The following is a 20027-nucleotide window of genomic DNA, read 5'->3' as shown; positions in this document are numbered from 1 at the left end:
TACTCAGAAATCAGTCACACTGCTTGCATAGTACTATATAAACTGAGGTTGCACGGAAGAAAATAGAAGTCCACCTTTGGAAGAAAGAGAATCAGTCCCTGGACAGCTAGCTTGGCTTTATTCCTTTGCTTACAAGAAGGACCACTGGGGAGAGTGCTGAATTACTAGTGCTCCTTGAGAGGCCTGGGAGGGTAACTGGGCATTTTCCATCTGCCTTCTTTTTATTGGTTCTGACTGGGGCTGGAATTACAAAGGACTCACTGCCCTGATGAAGTGGCACCAAGTGGGTTGCCACTTTGGAAGCTCTTGCAGCAGGCTGCGGGCATGCCCATCTGATCATATTGGCTTGGTTATATACGTGTTTGTCACTGTACTGTTAAGCTTTATGAGTGTGTTATACTGAATGCATAGCTGTAGAACTTGGTTATGAGGGTGGGGAATGTAGAGAGACAGAATGGGGTGCCTCTCTTGAAGTGCTTTCTGCAGGGATGGGTACATCATTGAAGGAGGGGCTGTTAAAATAAGGAAAACTCAGTTTAGATGCTTGAAAACTATCCTATTTTTAGTGTCTCCCCTACCTTTCAGGAGTAAAGCAGCCAGGTCAGGTCAGTATGTTTTCTGATCTTGTGCTAATTTTAAATACTAGTTCAGTCCATTATATGAAAATTTCCATCCATAATTTGAGGATGAGAAGGCTAACTTGATGTTTATTACTGAGATTTGAGTGGATAAGCTTGGCAGAATTGACATTATCCAACTTTGCCTCCTGGCTGTTTGGTCCAGCATCAAGCAGAGTACTTTCTCAGTTAGCATTCTAACTTTGAAAGCCAGTTTGGTGTAGTGGTTAAGGCATCAGGCTACAAACTGGGAGACTGTGAGTTCTAGTCCCGTCTTAGGCACAAAGCCAGCTGGGTGACCTTGGACCAGTCATACCCTCTCAGCCCTAGGAAGGAGACAATGGCAAACTGCTTGCAAAATCTTTCCAAGAAAACTGCAGGGACTTGTCCAGGCAGTCAACAATGACTCAAAGGCATTTTTGAGAGCCAGTTTGGTGTAATGGTTAAAGGCACTGGGAAAGAAACCAGGAGACTCTGAGTTCTAGTCCTGCTTTAGGCACGAAGCCAGCTGAGTGACCTTGGGCCAGTCACTCTCTCTCAGCCCTAGGAAGAAGGCAAGGGCAACCACTTCTGAAAATCTTGCTCAGAAAACTGCAGGCAGTCATCAGGAGTCAACACTGACTTAAAGGCAAACACACACATTCCAACTTTGGAATGTCCTTCCCCTGAAGACCAACCGATAACCAGTATTATTTCTCTTTCAGTGCCAGGTGAAGGCGTGAGTTTTTACTACTGAATTAAGAACTTATCATCCACAGTGAAGCTTTTTGTCCCTTTATTTCTCTGTAGATATTATGTTAATTATTCTTAGTTTCTTATTTTATTTATTTTATCTGATATTTTGCTTTATATGTATTGTAGCCCACCTCAAGATTTTCTGGATAATGGACAGACTACAAATATAATAAACAAACCAGTAATGATATTTTTAAAACTTCTGAGATTTAAAAAAAGAATACAATTTACTTAGAAAAGCTGAATGGCAATACATATAATTAAAACACTTGTTATGTATATTGTTTGGCCCCAATGCCCTCCCAGCCTCAAAAACCTCTGAGGCATTGGGAGTATTAGGGAAGGCCTTTATTGAGTACAAACAATTTATTATTACAATTTTTTTTTAAAAAAATAATAATTTGAACAATATACAAGAAATTTGGAGAATAGCATGGCTTCAGGGTTTAAGGAATGTTACATATTTTTCTTATGATCTAAAAACTTGATTAGTTCAGCAAAACATCTTTTTAGGGTGTATTGGATGACTCAGGATATTTTTAAAAGGTTGGCTTTTATTCTTGCTATGCTGGAGCTGTATTAAATTTAAAGGAACTTTGATATACAGTATACATTAACAATGTCTCCACTTGGAATTCCTTATAGATTAGATACTATTGCTATGGTGAACAAGGTTCTTTGAAAGCAATTAAGGGCTGAAAATGTTGATGTTTTGTTAAATTATATTCCCCAAATTTGAAATCTTTCATTCTACAGAGAACTGTGGATATAGTAAGCTTAGACTGTTGCAAAATGTGCTCACAGAAGAATTTTTCTGTCACAAACTCTGTTGGCTTAACATTTTTCATCGCTCTTCCTTTGAATTATTCTTTGTACCAAAATTCACTGAGTTCAACCAGACTCACTTGGTAAATATGTTCATGATTGCTCCATGCCACCCAGTCCTATTCATATATTTTCTAAGTCCAACTATGTTTGGTTACTTTCATTCCCATGTACTGTAAGTGCATAGAATTGCAGCCCATATTTTATTGTTGGATTGCACTCAACAGATTGGAAAAGAGGACTGCATTTCAACTATCTGGCTGAAAGTGACAGAAGCAAACCGAGGTAAGTGTGCCCTTCTAATTTCTTGAGCTTTTTCACACAGACCAACCAAACAAGATGCTGTTTTGTTTTTCTAGATCAATTATGGCATGCTGGGAGATAAAACATGGCTTCTAGTTTACCAAGCCCTGCTTATATGTACAGAGGATCATCTGTATTGCTCGGTGAGCCTCTTCTTCATTTTCATGGTTAAAACTATCAGTTGCAACATCCATTTTAAGGCTTGGACTTCTGCCAATTGCTTTTGATACATGTACTTCTAAATGTGGGCTATATCACAGAATATGTCTGATGCTGAAACTGCCACAGAATCGCATACGATACAAGTCCTATGGATTATTAAAAACATGAACTGCATCCTAAACTCTGAAACCATTCCCACTGCTCCACACACTTCAGATTCTACCACATCCTCCAAAAGATGTATGTTAGTCAAACCCATATAACTGAGGTCTTTGCATTATTTGCAAGTGAATCCACTGTGGGGAACTCTGGGAAAATGAATTCACTCAGTTAATGGCTTGGAAATGCCATTAGGGAAGATATCATTTCTGTGATCCTTCAGTGACATGAGCCACTAGGATTAAAAGTGTGGGCTTAGTACTATTTCACTAGGGATTATTTTCTGGGTGTAGTCCAGGCCCCTTTGGTTTTAACCACTTTATCTTTTCTCTCCTCCTTTCTGAAAGAGAACTTATATCACTGGAAGGGTTCAATAACTGAATTGTGAAGAAAGCAATATTCAGTGAAAGAGGATGCACTATTGCAGAGCTCCAAAATCTGGGCTGCAAAGACCCGGAAAACCACTCTTTGACAGCAAATAGATGCAAAACACTCTGTTGTGGCCATCTAGCACTACCTGGATTTTTGCAGCCCAGATCTGGTAGTCCTAGCTAATGTGAGTTTCAGTTAATTCTCTAGAGCTTCCATTTCTGTATTTTCAGCTGCTACAGATAGATGAGGTTCTGCACGTTCTGTGATTAACATCTCCAAAATCAGATAGCACCAGCTGAGATTAATTTTAAAATATACTGATGCCCCATCTTATCAAAAACATTTTGATAAAATTCACAAGTGTGTATTTGTTCTGTGCTTAGGCTAGTATGTGTGTGATAACTATTGATGGAGATGAATAGGGAACTGTGAATTGCTCTCTGATTATAATGGCTCAGTTGGATTCCTTGGAGCTTGAAATTAATCTGGCCTGATTTTAAATTTACACTCACATTTCTTTCCCTCCAGTCTTTCAACCAATGCTACAATGAATGGGTTCACTCAACAGTTTGAGCAATGATATCCTCTGAAATTCAATACACAAAAATTGCACTCACGCAAAGAATCATAGCCTGTAATATCAGACTACAGTAGGATTTGTCTTTTCAGGTGGCTTTTTTCCAACCTGGAACCTTCAGATACATTGAGACTGTGCTGCTCAGAGTGATTGGCTTCACTGGCTGAGACTTTGGGGAGCTCTAGTCCTAAAACATCTGATGCCCTTCTCAGAAGCTGGAAAAGCAATCTCAAAAATCTTATTGATTGCAAGAGCCTTATTCCATTGCTACATGCTTCAGTTAATTGATTCCCTGTATAGCAGCATTCTCTCACTAGTCACAATCACCATTATCTTATGCTGAAATCAACCAGTTTCCCATTTAGTTGTAGATTATAGGTTGCTCCCATACACTCATCTGATATCTCATTTTTTGCTGCTACTCACTGGCTCAGTATTCTAATACTTTTGATGTAAGTCTTTCATATCCTCATTGGAAACTGCCAATACTTAAGTATATTCTTTCCATTCTTATATGATAGATTTAATCACCCATCACATGAAACTATTCTGTCCACTAGGGCTGTACCTACTTCAGAAATGCTTTGGAAGAAGTTCTTCAGATATTATGCAAGTGCAGAAACTACTTCTCTGCTCTCTGTGAAAGTTGCCCATCTGTTTTCATGCTTCTGTGTAAGCCTGAAAGAAATGGTGCCTGTGCTTTAAGGAATTTACTCATTAAAGCTAATACAATACTTTAAAGCAGCTGCACCTTTTTTCAGGTTCATGTGGATGCCTTTTTTCAGGTTCATGTCAGGCATCTACTATATTAATATATAGTAGAGAGATGCTGTGCACGTGCTGTCATGAGATCTGAAGGACTTCTTCAAGAACATTTTCAAAGTGTGCACAGTCTTATATCCACCATCCTGGTCAACACTTCAATCTCTTTAATTGTCTTTTCTCTGCAAGATTTATACTGTTCTGTAAAAACAGTAGAGATTTTGAACATACAATTTCTTAGCATTTATATGAAATTATAGAGTTTCTTGGGTTTCTTGTAGAGACACAAAGGTTGTTTAAGTTGGCAGCATAAGAAGTTCCTGCAAACACAAAATCTCTAGCTGCTGGCTAATGGAACAAGATGACCTTAACATTGCTTTTGTTAAAGGCAAGGTGTTGGCAAAGAGTAGATGATATTTGAACCACTGTTCATTCAACATGCAGGCTTGCACAGTGAAATTTAAAAACAGTTGCCAAAATGAGGAGTGAAACAGATGGAATTGCAAATAATTTCAGAGAAAATTTGATGTTACATTAATTTAAATTATAACAGTAAATGGTTCTTAATGTAATGCTTACATATGACATACTGATTGTATAAAATAGCCACACGTGTCTTCTTAAGGCAATTTCTAACCCTTCTCCATTGCCTGTATATTTCTTCCCCTCTCCTGAATTCTTGCATTAAAACAAAATGTTACATTCAAGCACTAGGGTTCCCCAAACATCTGCTCTGAACTGGTGTTATTTCACTATTTACAAATCATGAACTTATCCCATCATCATGGCCTTATTGGGGCACAGTAGACATTTCCTGAACCTCAGGAAATAATGTGAAGACCCCAATACATTCTTGATTTGATCTAGATGGGCGTTTTATTCTTCAGTCAATCAGTTGCTTCTGACACTTCATGATCTAATAGACATCATTTTTCCAGGATTATCTGTCACTAATTCCTTCTTTGAGTTCTTATCAGCTCATGCTTCTTTCACTAATGATAACATCTAGCTATTCTCTCTCAGCCCAGCCCACCTCAGAGGGCCGTTGTTGTGGGGAAAATAGAAGATGGGAGCATTATATATGCTGCCTTGAGTTGTACAAAAATAAAAGTGGGGTATAAATCTAAATAATAAATAAACTCAGCATATACAGTATATGAAATAAATAAGGTGATAGCATACAACGTTGGAACAATCCAGTCCCAATTTAGTACAAGTTAATTGCTCCATATCCATTCTGTTACTTTCTGGTCATCATGCAAATTCTTCAATAGGCAGATGAGGTGGTCCAGTATACCCAATTTTTTGGAGGGCTATCCATGTGATTTAGTCACAAGTGTTTGTATAATCAATAAGACAACAAGTGTGTCTTTTGGAACTCCCTTGCCTTTTCCATTGTTCTTCAGATGCTAGCAATGTGATCTCTGTTAGCCCCGCCACTTCTGAATCCAGCTTGTACATCTGGCAGTTCTCATTCTATGCATTGTTGAAGTCTGGATTGCAAAATCTTGAGCATTATCTTACCAGCATGTCAGATAAGGGCAAGTGTTCAATAGCATCATCCTTTTTAAGTATAAACTGATTTTTTCCAACACTTGGCCATTGCTGTATTTTCCATACCTGCTTACAAACTGAAAGTAGCACTTTCACTGCTCATCCTGTAAGAGTAGAAACAGATCTGCTGGCAGTTGCAGCACCCACCCTCTGGAATGATGTTCCCCCAGAGATTCAGGTGGCTCCAATCCTTATGACATTTTGGAAACTATCAAAGACCTGATTCTTCTCCCAGGCTTTGGATAGGGTGATTGTGAAGCCCCCTTTAGCTATAGTTGGTTAATGTATTGTTCTCCCAGGCAGTTCTGACTTTTTATATTTATTGTTTTCTCTTTTTCTCAAGCCACCCAGAGTTGTCAAGGAGAGTCAGGGCACCTCAAAATTTGATACATTTGATAAATAAAAATAAATGCATTTCATCAACCCCTGCAGCTTAGTGGTTAGAGATATTTTCTAGGGTCCATGTAACTTCACTATCCAGGCTATCTGGCTCTAATTCAGTGATCAAACCTTCATATATATCAATATGGGAACTTTTTTGTACAGGTCTTCTGTATATTTGTGCCATCTTTTCTTTATATCTTCCTACTCCAGTAAAATTTTGCCTTCTTTGCCTTTTACCATGCTCATTTTTGCATAAAAGATTGATTCATGTAATTTTCTTAAATAAATCTCTTGTCTTTTCTCTTCACTTGGAATTCTCAATTTCTTTGCACTGCTTGTTTATATATAAGTTCTTGCCTTTTCCTGCTTTTTCCTGAACACAATATTTTGCTGGGAGCAAGTATTCCTCTCTGTCTGTGTTGTCTTTTGCTTTCTCCCTTTTTTCAACATATCTACATAGTATAATTTCATCTTCTTTTGCTCTTTTACATTTCAGAATATTTTTGTTCTTCATCTTAATGATGTCACGAATTTCAATCCAGAGTTCTTCAGGTACTCTATTTATAATCCATTAAAGCTATTCTTTACTTTCACTCCATAATTTTATGGAATATTGTTGAGGTCATATCATACTGATCTGGTGATTTTGTGCTTTTTAGTTTGAGTTGTAGTTTTGCAAGAAAATTGTGATCTCAGGCACAGTCGGCACTGGTTCTCGTTTTTATTGACTGAATATAGCTTATCTATCTCTGCTTGCAAAGTATATAATCAGTTTGATTCTGGTGCTGTCCATAGTTGTCTTTTAGGCTGTTGGAAGAAAGTATTTGCTATAAACACTGAATCATCTTGGCAGAACTTAATCTGGCTCCTACTCCATTTCATACACCAAGGCTATTAGACATAATTTTTAGCTATTCTAGGTATTATTTGACTTCCAACTTTAACATTCCAATTTCCTGTAATTAGCATGATGTCTGGTTTTGAAGTTCTGATGAAAAAGATGTTGCAAGTTGTCATGGAAATGTCCAACTTCTACTTTTTTTGCATCTGGTATTGGAGAATAGACTTGTACCACTATAATTCTGATTGGCTTGTTTTGGATTCAGAATGAGAATTTTTGTGTTTTACTAGAACACAGACTTTGATGTACATTTGTTAATAATGATGGTGACTCCATTTATTCTATGATTATTATTTTTTTTTGCCAACTACCATGCTTGTCTGATATGAAGTAACCTATTCCAATTCATCTCAGTTTGCTGATTCCCAGAATGCCAGTGTTCAGTTTTGACATTTCTACTCTGACACAACATAATATTTTCCTAGGTTCATGAGTCTGACATTCTATGTATGGGTCGTATACATAACTTTGCAGTATGGCTTCTCTTTTTGTCTCTTGGCACACCAGCATCTGGATGTCCTTTTGGCTATAAACTAGCCACATCACATACACTAGTGCTATTTACAGTATACTTGTCCTCTGTTCTTCTCCAATAACTTGTTGGATACCTTCTGACCTGGGAAGATCATCTTTTAATATAATGTTGACCTTGACTTAGTTGTGAATGTCCATGTGGAATTCTTGGCAAAGCACTGTGGAGGATTGCCATCTCTTATCTATAACCATTATGGGTGACTCTACTGAGAGTATATACTCTAAACAGTATAGCTCATAGTGTCATTGAGATGCACGAGTGTCTTCATCACTGCAAGGTAATGTTCCATGAAGGGAATTGAGCTTTTACCCTGTTTATCTGAGCATCAGAGAATGAGAACAGGATCCCATGCCTCTTAAGGAAAATTGTATTGAATTTACTGGGACTTACTCTTACATTAGTTAAATATGTATTATGCTATTGAGCTCCATCCATGAAATCAGTGCTGCAATCTAGGGAAAGTCTAGACATTATTTGGATGTATGCTATGTTTCCCCAAAATGTTTTTAAACCCTTCAAAAAACCTCTCTCTGTGGGCTTTTTAATGACCATCTGGTTGTTCACACCTGACATGCAATCATTATTTTTGGCATTTATTTTCAATTCTCCTGTTTAAAAGCTGATAGCCAATGGAAGAGCCAAGATGACTCTCAGAGCTTATGGCCTGGGTCAACAACTACAGCAGAAAATAATGAACAGCTGCGAGGAATACATCCCAACCCCCTCTTTAAGCTCGTGTTTTGTTCATATGTGAGGCTATTGAACAAAATAATGCTTTGCTACAAAGGCAAAGCTCTTTGTAGAAAGCAAGTTCAATTCATGAACAAGATAAAGAGCTAAATTTGCAACATATGTTATTTACAACAAACCAATTGGCTTCCTTTAATCAGAAGACAGAGCAACTTCATAGGAACAATCACTGTTTTCCTCCCCATAAGGCATTATTTGACTCTTTGTAATTCATGTTTTCCTTCTTTTCATAACATCGTTTAATGACAGCATGAATCCTATGACTAAAGAGTGAAGTCTTACCATTTTTTCTTATGAATCTCCCCAGCTGTTGCTATACCCTTGGGAAAGTCTTCCTTTAGACACATTCTTACTGGCTTTTCCATCACCTGAGAAAAAACCCACATATTTATCACCTGTTAATGTAATGAACAATGTAATGAATTCAAAGGCTAAAAGGCAGAAAGGTAGGGTGGCCATGGGACCTGAGTTATGAGGCAAAAGTTCCTGGAGCAACAGAACTCAGTGATGGACATAGAAGATGCCATATTTTCCTTAGGCACACACACTGGGAGTCTTCGATCAGAGATTCCTGGCTTAAAATTTTGTAGCATGAAGTTAACTTCATTTTCCAATAGAAAAGCCCTAGTTTCACTTGATTCCTTATACCACGTAGAAGAGGAGTGGATTTAAAGATAGCCCTTATTTAACCCTTCACCATAAGTAAAATATGACTTTAAGCCTGGCCTTCTGCTGAGGCTTGCTAACTTTATTTTGACAATATGGGTGTGGATGCTAAATATAACTTTCTTAGGATGCACATGACATATTATGAAGTATAAAAGGATAGGTTCTTTAAGCTTGGTTGTTTCCTTGCAAGTGTACCTAGCACTGAAGATGTTACTTAGCCGGGTAATGAAACATTTGCAAGAAAACAACCAAGCTCAGAGAACCCCAAGGACTCCACAGTTCAACTCTGAGCTACACATATTCGCTTCTGTTGGACAGGATCTTGTCCTAAAATTTGATGTGTGGGAATCACTGAAGGGAGGTAAAAAGATGGAGGTAGGAAAAACTAAAGAAAATGTACACACTTAAAGAAAATGATACATACTTAAGAAGAACAGAAGGTGTTAAAGTATGACCCCTGGCTAGGAATTTGAGAAACAGCAGCAATTCAGCCAGACAAACTCTTTGGGAAAGATTTACCTTGCTAGATTTCTGCAGAAGTCATGATAAGGCAGGACAATGAAGAGGGGGATTATACATATAAATTTAGCCATCCTCTGGCATGTACAAATGAAACATGACAATAAAATATTGGGGAAAGCTTTACTGCTTCATTTCAGAATATATGGCATAGAAAAGTAGTACTGGTTTTAAAAGGGATTTAATTTAAGGCAGTTGCTTGAAGAGTGAGCATTCATTCTTATATTGTAGTCTATGAGAAAAGCACCATCAGTGAGTCTGGGAACTGAATATTAAACAAGCATAAGATCAGAACTTTACCATTTCCTTAATATTTCACAACCATTATCCAATAGATAGGCATCTATTACAATAGAAAACCATAAACTGGAGATGTTGCAGTCTGTAATATAATGCAGTCACATTTCTTCTTGTCCCATTTCCCAGTGCCCCTGATCCTTTCTGTTATAATCTTGGCTTCTTTGCAGTGGCACAGAACTGGAATATTCTTTGCTTTATCAGTTCTGTGCACAGAAGATGGCCTTCTATGCAAACGTCTCTGCATTTTATGTTATCCTTGGAGAACTCTCACTATGCTGAATGGGAGGTCTCTAGAGGGAAGTTATTTCAGATGTGCACCTATTCCCCAAGGTCAAATTATTTTCTAACAGAAAATCTCACAAATATAATCTTTCCCTGATACTGTCATTAATTCTGCCATCTTTCCCATGATACTGTCATTAATACTGTAATTAATTCCATTAATATAGTAAATAATTAAAACATGTTGCCTCTTCACTGCACCTAAAAACAGCTGCCTGAAATAGATGCTTCATTCTGCCTAATAGTAGAACTGACCTATATGCTCCGTATAGAACATCCATCTGGAGTGTCTTAGGGCTTTCTATAACTACTCTTTTCTACAGTACTAGAAATGTTGCTGTATTTTTCCTTCTATTTTTTGAATTCTTGCTTTTCACATATTGAAGACAACTTTATAAACAAGCCCACCAAATAAATACATCCATCAGTTTAAGAACTAGCAAGTTTGTGGTGGCTGAGGAATTAACTTTTTAGAAGAAGAAGAGGGAGGAGGAGGAGGAGGAAGTGGTGGTTGCAGGGAGCAGAGTCATGAAGATAAGATTTGTGCACTGTGTTTCAAAATTGTTTTATGTGTGTAAAACCAACAAGAAGTCATGGCTGCTGATTTTCAGTGGCCTGGTCTCAGAAATATTTAATCACCATATCTAACAGGTTTCTGGGCCAGATGCAGCCTGCTGATTGGCTATTCTTGTATTAATCGATGGGAAAACTTGACTAACAAAACACTGTTAACTCTGGTCTATGCAAGAATGTATTCGGCTCTGAAGCAGAGAGAAAAGAGATCCTTCTCATATGCACATTCCCCAGGGCTGTGCTTACTGTAACAAAAATAAGCCAAGTTTTGTTTTGTCTTTGAAGCAGCAGCAGCAGCAGCAGCAGCAGCGTCTTTTATTTGATATAATTACCCCAACAGAAAGACAGAAATCCAGTCATCATCATCATCCTATAATAGCAACAAAGGGAAGGGTGGAAGTGTGCTATTCCTGAGGAAAGAATGATAGCTCTTTGCTGTCAGATTTGTTCCCCTCCCATCTCTTTATTAGTGACTGGGGTGTTCTGTGTATGCAAAGCACATTCTCCAAATTCCCATCCCCAGCCGTCAGGCAGAGTTCTTGGAACAAGAGGCAAACTGAAACTGGCCCTGTGGACACTGGCCAGTCTCTTCTCCTCATACTTGTTATTTTACCTCAGGCTGTCCTCCCTTAGCAGAAACTTCCCTCAGAGGGAAACTGGCAGTCGTGTCAACCCATATTTATCCTTTTGTACACTTCGCCAGTACAATGCACGCTGCTTCTCAGCTATTACTGTCCACATTAGGATATAGCTATCTGTCAATATTTGTCATAGTTACCTTGAGCCTTTATTAAAAATGTAGGCATGGGATTTCTTTCTTTCTTCCCCCCCCACTTTATGAGATTCCCCTTTGTGGAGGATAAACAGCTCACACTATCTCTGTTTTGTTTTTCAATTACCTAGGAACCAGCAATAATAATAATAATAATAAAAAATTCTGTGGCTTCACGTGAATATGCATACTGCCAAACTGTAAAGGAGTGTCCAATGTAACCTGATTTTAGAATGAGAAGAAAAGTGATTCAGAAGATGTGTAAAACAAGTTTTTTACCTGTAGCCAAGTATATTTGCAACTGTTCTTTGGGGTGATTTCAAATAGAACTCAAACCAGAGATATTTAGCAATCCTGCTTGCTTGCTGTGTGCTACAGCACCAGATTAATCTTGTTGCAGGAGAAAACAACTTCCCTTGCTTTCAAGACCGAACTCGATGCATTTGGGCTTGGGTTCTGATTCTGTAGTTGTGGCATTGTAATTGTTGCTGCACCTGCCTGAAACGTTTTATGCACATAAAGAACAGATTGTATCTATTGCAGCACCACTGAAATTGCACGAAGCCTAACATTGCATTGCTCCACCTACATGGTCTAATGTGCAGGAAGAAATGATTAGAACTGGGATATTTGGTAAGCATAATTCCTCCCACAGCAAACATTCAGAGGTGTTGTGTGCATGCAAGCAGACTTTGTATAGTCAAAACACACTATCAGTGCACAACTGAGAGGAATCAGCAGACACTCAGGAGCTCCTAGATCTGAAGAAGTACAACAAACAAATCTGAGGAAAAAAACCTTAAGAAAACTCAACAAAAAACACCATTCAGTCTAGGTTTGTTTAGCACTATGGAATGCTGAATCACTCTTAAGAGAGGAAAAAAAGGGAGGAGGGAGCTAGAATGGCATATTCTGAAAGAAGGTACGGATGACTGAACAGAAGCATACCACGTTGCAATATTTTATTGCAGCTCCTACTGCCGCATGCCAAAGTTTTCTAATTATATAGCTTAGACCTACTGATGAACACTGTGTTCTAGATACGAATGACAGCCTTCCCTAACATTAAGTAAAATCAAGGGGCTGCCAAATGTGTCAAATTTTACTGGGATCAGGGGACAGAACTGTGGGTGCTATACATTCTGTCTTGTACTGCTGAGATACTCCAGTGGTGAACCCTTTCCCACCCTTGTACCGAAGCAAGATTTAATTACTGCTCTACTCTGCGTATGTGGCATGGACAGCAAATATCCTGGGCCAATCCCATTGGCTTAGTGAACCATGCAGATTGAGTCAGATCCACTTGTACACAATTGGATCAGGCCACCTTAGGCCTTGTCCAATGGTAGTGGAAAGCAGATCAAAAACATTAGCTGCATAATCTTCAGGTCTCTGATGAGGAGATGAGAAATTCTTGGAACCTCATGAACATTTTTGGAAATAGGATAGCTAATATGTGTTTAGAGCATCAGGAAGTGCTCAGAGTTTCATAGAAAAGGTATTGCAAGGCCTTTTGGAAAGATAAGTTATAATCCATTTTTCTAATTTATTACTGGGGCATAGCTGATGGGATTAGCTCTTAATGGATGTTAATGTTAATAATAAAGTTATCCAACCCTCTGTGTCAAGGGAGCTCAGCTTAGAATGTAGTGAAATTGATTACCTTATACCCTTCATTATAACATTTGTTCTTGGGGGCTAGGTATGTGGGGTGATCTATAGATGAGATCTATCTTCTTAAAGCAGTTAAACAATAACATGTATCTGATGTTGAAAATGACTGCTCCTTTTGTGGTTTGTGTAAAAACTTAGTGCTTAACAGTCTGATTCTGAGACATTGGGTTTTGGAATTTTAATAAACTCCATTATTTTGCTTGAAAATATAAACAAGTGATTCATGTAATTTTCAGAATGTGTGGGAAAATGACTTCAGGAAGTACTTAGCACTTTGTAAGTTATGCTGTCACTGGCATTCTCTGGTGTATTCTGCTAGATTTTAATATCCTGGCAGATATTAGTGCCAAACAGTGCACAGTAGATCCCAATCCAGTTGTATAGAAAGGTAGTTGTTACAGAGTTGTGATTAGCTATGCCATAGTATGGAAAGGGGTGGGCCCTTGAATAGGCGACTCACTGCAAGTAATCTAGTACAGACATACAATATCAAGATCTGTATGTGCGCAGAATTAACCTGTGCCTCATGTTCCAACAGTAGAAACCAGCTTCCCTATGTAGAGTTACCTCCTGTGCATCAGTTGTCAGACTTGTAGCCTAGCTATCTGCAAGTTACATAAAAAGAAAGAAGACCCATGTCAATGGTTAGGACTATTTGAGGAAAGATTGTATATTGTGTGTGTATGTGTGCATAATAAATACAATTATTGTATGGTAAAAGTTGGTGACAATTTTAAGGCTGCTATGGTAGCAAGAGTTAGTTCAATGCAATTCTTTGCTTAAATAGTTTAAATCATGGCCACCTAGAATGCTGAGTTTCATTCAGCTATTCCTCCTATTATTATTTTTTTCCTAAAGACTTTTTTTTCCTTCTGCAAACTCTCCTTTCCCCTGATGTCTGCTCAGACTTTCTTCTAGTGCTGGGATGGGGCCAGCTGGCTCTCATAAGGATCCACAGTTTGGAAAATGAGCTCTCTGTTAGTATATCAGCAGCAGCTGTGATCATGGCAAAGGCAGCTAATTCTCCCCCTGCACAGAGCATTTGCACTGGCCAGGCCAGTCGTGTGGAGAAATATAGTTACAGGAATCAACTTATTGTGCTAGAACAGCATCATGAATGCTTTTATCGCCCTTAATCCTCCAGATTCTGTTTGCCAGGGACCTTGGGACAAGAGACCCCATGACTGAGAGTACCACGGAATTGTGGCTAGCCGAAGTACAGGGAGTTCTTTAGTGCATTTTGTTGACTTTCAGCAGAATTGTGCAACATAATCCAAGATATGCTCTTTGCTCCTGAGTTAGTGGCTCCAATTCTGCTTGGAAGGCAGGCTCCAAACGAGCCAGGCACGAGGCAAGCAGCTTTTTTACTAATGTAATATTTGATACCAAGCCTGCTGCACAGGAGTTCCATGCTGATGAAGTAAAGGAGGACATACATTCTGTACTGGACATGCTGACTTCATAAGAAAGCCCGATAAGTAATAGGAATAGTCAACAGCGAATTCTCCCAAGGCAAGCAAAGCAAATCAGAGTTCAATGCTTGTTTGCTACAAAACTTTCTCTGCGCTCCATCAAATAGTCTGAGTAGGTGGATAGTCATTGCCTTCTTCCGAGAAAAAAAAAAAGGATTGTTTTTCTCTAATGAGGCTTAGGTGACTGTGTTCATTTTAACATTGTGAAACTTCCAATACAACTGTTTATGGTTTGGGGCAAATACATAATGCTTTGCCTTACACACAAACCCACATAATGTTCAACATAATGTGACCTTTTATTGTATTGGTCCTGGAGTATCTCTCCTGTTTAATAATCTTGCTGAGCTGGGAATAATTTTTATTCAATACTCAATTAATTTCTTAGCAGCATTTCTAATTCTCCCCAAGCCCAAAGTATGCAAACAGCATAGATGAAAATGTACCAAAGTAACAATATCCTGATGAAGCTGATACAGACAATACTCTAATATCCTATTACGACACTCACATTCATCTTGGGGCAAATACATGATGAAATAGCACTCTTTTCATTTGATTTTGAAATGCAAGGAGGGTTAGAACTGCCTGTAGCTTGTGGGGAGAGAATTCTGCAAGGTGGGCGCTGCTGCCAAGAAAGCCTGTTGTGATGTTCAACCCTGATCTACCTTGCAAGGCCTTCTCTTAATGTTCAGATCAGACATTCAGATCCAGTTCTGGCAAAGCGCTACCTTATGTATCCTGGCCCTGTTCCATGTAAGTCTTGAAAGGTAATGACCAGCACTTGAACTGGGTCTAGAAATCTACTGGTAGCTAGTGTAGTGACTTTAAAGAAGATATTATTCTAAAGAGATAGGCTTGTCTTGCCAGCAGCCTCACAACTGCATGTACTTGGACTTGTATGGAGGATCACTTTGAAGTAGAATAGATGCTTCATTTGTGTCAGATTTTTCATCAAAATCCACTGAAACGTACTTCCTTTAATTTGATAAAAATGACAAAGAATGCATTCATCCCAAAGGACAATATAACTAATGCAACTGGGAGAGGATTGTTCATTACTTATTTCTTTAAAAGAAAACTTCACGGCCAGAAAAGGAAAGAGCCAGGTGCTTTTACAATAGGTGATGGGCAACTTCTGGGAATGAGCTTCAGGCTAGCAGACAAGATTGTGGATGGTGGAATTTGATATAATGGTTAGTTGTGATATTAACTTTGCTGGATAAGTGGCCATGGATAACCCAGCGGAACACCAGCTGGATGTATTAATGATAACAGGATGAAAATGTTACTGACAAAATGCTACATATATCCAAGGACAGTATTATATCCCACTGAGTAACGCCACCAATAAATAAACATGCCCCTGTGGAGGGCATCTGCTCTGCCTACAGCAGCTGCAAGTGGAAGAGTGTAGCCTGGAACAGCTGCAGTGGCACATCCAATAGCAGGGGTGAAGCACATTAATTCCTACTGCAGTATAATGGCAGCACAGAAGGCAGTGAACGATCATCACCTATATTTGCCCATGAAAATAATTAATGGCTGAAATAGTATTGCTGGTTGCAAAACACTGGTAGGAAATGGAACTAAAGAAAAGGTAGAAGATGGGGAACTAAAGTGTGATATTTGGAACTTAACAGTGAATTAAACATATCATCAAGCTCGCCTTTAACTGTTGGTCAGAAATATGCATTTCATAATAAAATTTAGAGAAAAACCTATGAGAACGGGAATATTGCATTTCTAAGTTGAATAGCTTATGTAGAGAGAGAGAAACCCAAATGAGGATAAGAATAGCTCTTACTGTTAAGTCCAAATGTCTGTCTAGTGCAGTGTCATGTTTGCCCCAGTGGTGAACAAGAAGTTGATATAAAAATAGGAGGGGATCTCTTCCTACTGTTGTATCCCAGCAATTGCTATCCCAAAACAAACCATCATGGGTAGAAGCGTTTATAGAATTACATATTTGGTTCATTTGTGTGATGATGTCATGATGCAAGCAAGATCATTTGCTCCCTATTTTCGCTAATCAAACAAGTCAATTTGGCCATCTCAACAACCATTCCTTCATGGTGGGTAGTGCCAAATCTTTCCATCTTTCTGGATATAATCTTGCCGCAGTAATCATATATTGAAATAATCTTCCATGATTCTTTTCTAACTTGGGTATCCATCAGTCCTAAAAGGAAAAGTTCTGGCTTCAACTGAACATTAATCTTTAAAATCTTCTGTATCAATGTGTATATTTGAATCCAATTTTTTTTAGCTTTTTACATGTCCACCAAGCATGATAGAATGTCCCTCCATGTTGTTCACATTTTCAACATACATTTGGAATGCCTTTATACATTCTAGATAATTTCTCTGGCATCATGTACCAATGATACATCATTTTATAAAAATTCTCTTTAAGATGTAAATGTTAAATCAATGTAAATGTCAATCCTTTTGACCACATATTTTCCCATTGATCCATCTGTATATTATAACCAAAATACTTAGCCCACTTTATCATACTTTCTTTAACCTGTTCTTCTCCATTTCAAATTTCAAGAAAAGTTTATACATTTTAGCAATTACATGTTCATCATCTGTACACAATTGCACTTCAGATTCTTTCTTTGCTCCATACAACAAGGTTTTTTAAAATCCATTTTAAATCTTTCTGATAGCTGTAAATGGGAAAACCATTGACAACTATATCCTTCTGGCATTAGTTGCTCTCTTGATTTAATGTTATATTCCCCTTCATGATTCTCCAATAACTGGAAATTCAATACTTTTCTGATCACCTTACCACATGTGTGTTGATACTCTCATAGAACCCTACAAAATTACTGAGTTAAACCCTACAAGTTTAAGTTGGTTGAATGTTTCAGCAAGATTTTTTCTTCTGCGTAACTGCATAATTTGAATAATACATTCCAGTAATATTCAGCTAATTGGCCTGTAATTCTCTATACTCCATTTGCCTCAGTTCATTTGATTCCTCTCCTGAAAGCATTTGTTTATATATTGGTTGTCATCTTCTGCCATGAAGAAAGACAGAAAGAATCCACTGACTTCTTTGTACCCTTATTTTACCTCTTTATGATTTACCTAGTGACTACCATCCACCTAACATCCTTTTCCTTATTTTTTTTATTTGTTTTGTTCTTAATAAAATACTACTAAATTTCTTCCTCCTTTTCTTCTTCATTACCCTTATTGTCTATTTGCATCTTTGGCATTGCCAAAATTTGTATCTTGCTCATTTCATCAGACTTTATCTTTTTAAAAAACTTCTTCAGCTTTTTGATAATTGTGTTGCCCTTCTATTGAACTTGATTTTATTTTGCATTATCTGTGGTACAGTATACATTCTAAGTTCCTATTGCTGAGTAGTTTTGGATAATCACTAGCATTCTGGGGATCTTTTACTATCTTGACTTTATCTATGTCCTTATTACCAAACCCTTCTTTTTGAGACATTTCCTCTTTTGAAGTTAAATGTCCTTATTCTGGAATTGCTCTGCATGATTCAATGAATTTTATGGATAGTAGTGGTTCCCAATACATTGTCTTCTATTTGGAACCTTCCAATATATACCTATTGCTTTTTTTCTTTCTTATTTCTAGAAAAAAAATGAGATGAAAAAAAAAATCATTCATACACTGAGGCCTGGTAGATTCCCTTCATGTTACAATTCTTGCTTTCCCTTTCTCAATTTTTTTCAACTAATTATAAATTAGTATTCCCAAACAAGACTGAAATTAGTATTTCACAGTGAATCTCTGTCCCTGGTTTGAAGGCATATTATGGCTTAAGTTAGGGATGTGGAACTTGTTTCTATGAAGGACATTGAGCATCAGGAAAAATCAAATGAATGCAATGATTAGAACAATAATTGATGGAATTTGAAGGGCTGCACACTTAATTCTCTATGGACCATTCACTATTTCTCATGCAAATACATTTACACAGACTCAAAGCAAGAGAGGAAGCAATTCCTACAAGGGCAGTCTGGCAAGTAAGGATTATTGGAATAGGCAGGGAATGCAAAGGGCTGCCTGAGATTAGGCCTAGGGTTGCACAGGGAATTTCTGCTGGAGGTTCCCCATCCCATTTTGATGCAATCCATGGTTTTCCTAGTTTGGAAAATAGCATGTTAAGATTTGCTCAAAAAGGAAGAAAGGAAGATATTTAGAACATGCACAGGGAGAAGTGATCATGTGGATGAAGGAATCTGTAAGCCAGTGACATGTTCCTTATTCTCCAAACCATAGTTTGAAGTATTTCCACTTATTAGATATGAGCTGGTTCTCACTGTTCAATACTATCAGTATACTAGCCCATCATGATATGTAACGTGGCTTCTGCCAAAGATGAGTTACAACTTAGTCCTGCTTTCCATTTATGTATTATAAGTCTAACATATTTGCTTGCCCATGGCCACAAGATAAAACAAATAAAAGCATCTATATTTATGATCAAGAAAATATTTGACCCTTCTTTACAGCACTTAAAATACAAAAAGTATCCCAAAATAACTTGGACACTGAGCATTGTAATAAGGCTTTTAGCCTTTGAATAAACCTAGACTAGCTTGCAATGGTATGCAGAAGCTAGGAGTGGTCAGTTCAGCTGAATCATGCAGTAAAAGTATGACTCTGCAGATTTAGAGGCAAGTTCTTTCCTGGCTGTAGTATTAGCAGAGCAGCCGCTCCATCGTGAGAGATTGTAAACCTATAAAACATTAACTTTGGAGCGGTATGCTTGACTTCTTGCAGAGTTCACAGTTTATGTCAGTCCTAACAGTGCTGAAAGCTTCCCTCATGACCCCTCTGTTTGCCTGGCATTTGAAGAGTTGGACTCAAATAAGGGGGGACAAGAGTTCTCAGATGGAGCCAGTGCAAAGTCTCCTTATTGTTTTTTAAGAATATCAAAGTAAAAAAAAGGGGGGGTGGTTAACATTATTGGTTGTGCCATCTCTTATTCAGTGTTTGTTTGCAGGAAATCAAAGAACTGGAAGGACTAGAGAAAAAAGAAATGATTGTGAATCCATGTAGAATGGAATGTCCATGTCTGATAATCAAAATGTATTTCATTCACTGAATTTTAGAATAAGATTTGTGCATGTCCTTCAG

This window comes from Python bivittatus, unplaced genomic scaffold, assembly GCF_059951505.1.
Source record: "Python bivittatus isolate LINGU-HERP-01145 unplaced genomic scaffold, Pbiv_v1 ctg000850_np1212, whole genome shotgun sequence".
In the NCBI taxonomy this organism is placed as follows: domain Eukaryota; kingdom Metazoa; phylum Chordata; class Lepidosauria; order Squamata; family Pythonidae; genus Python; species Python bivittatus.
This window is presented reverse-complemented; position numbering follows the sequence as displayed.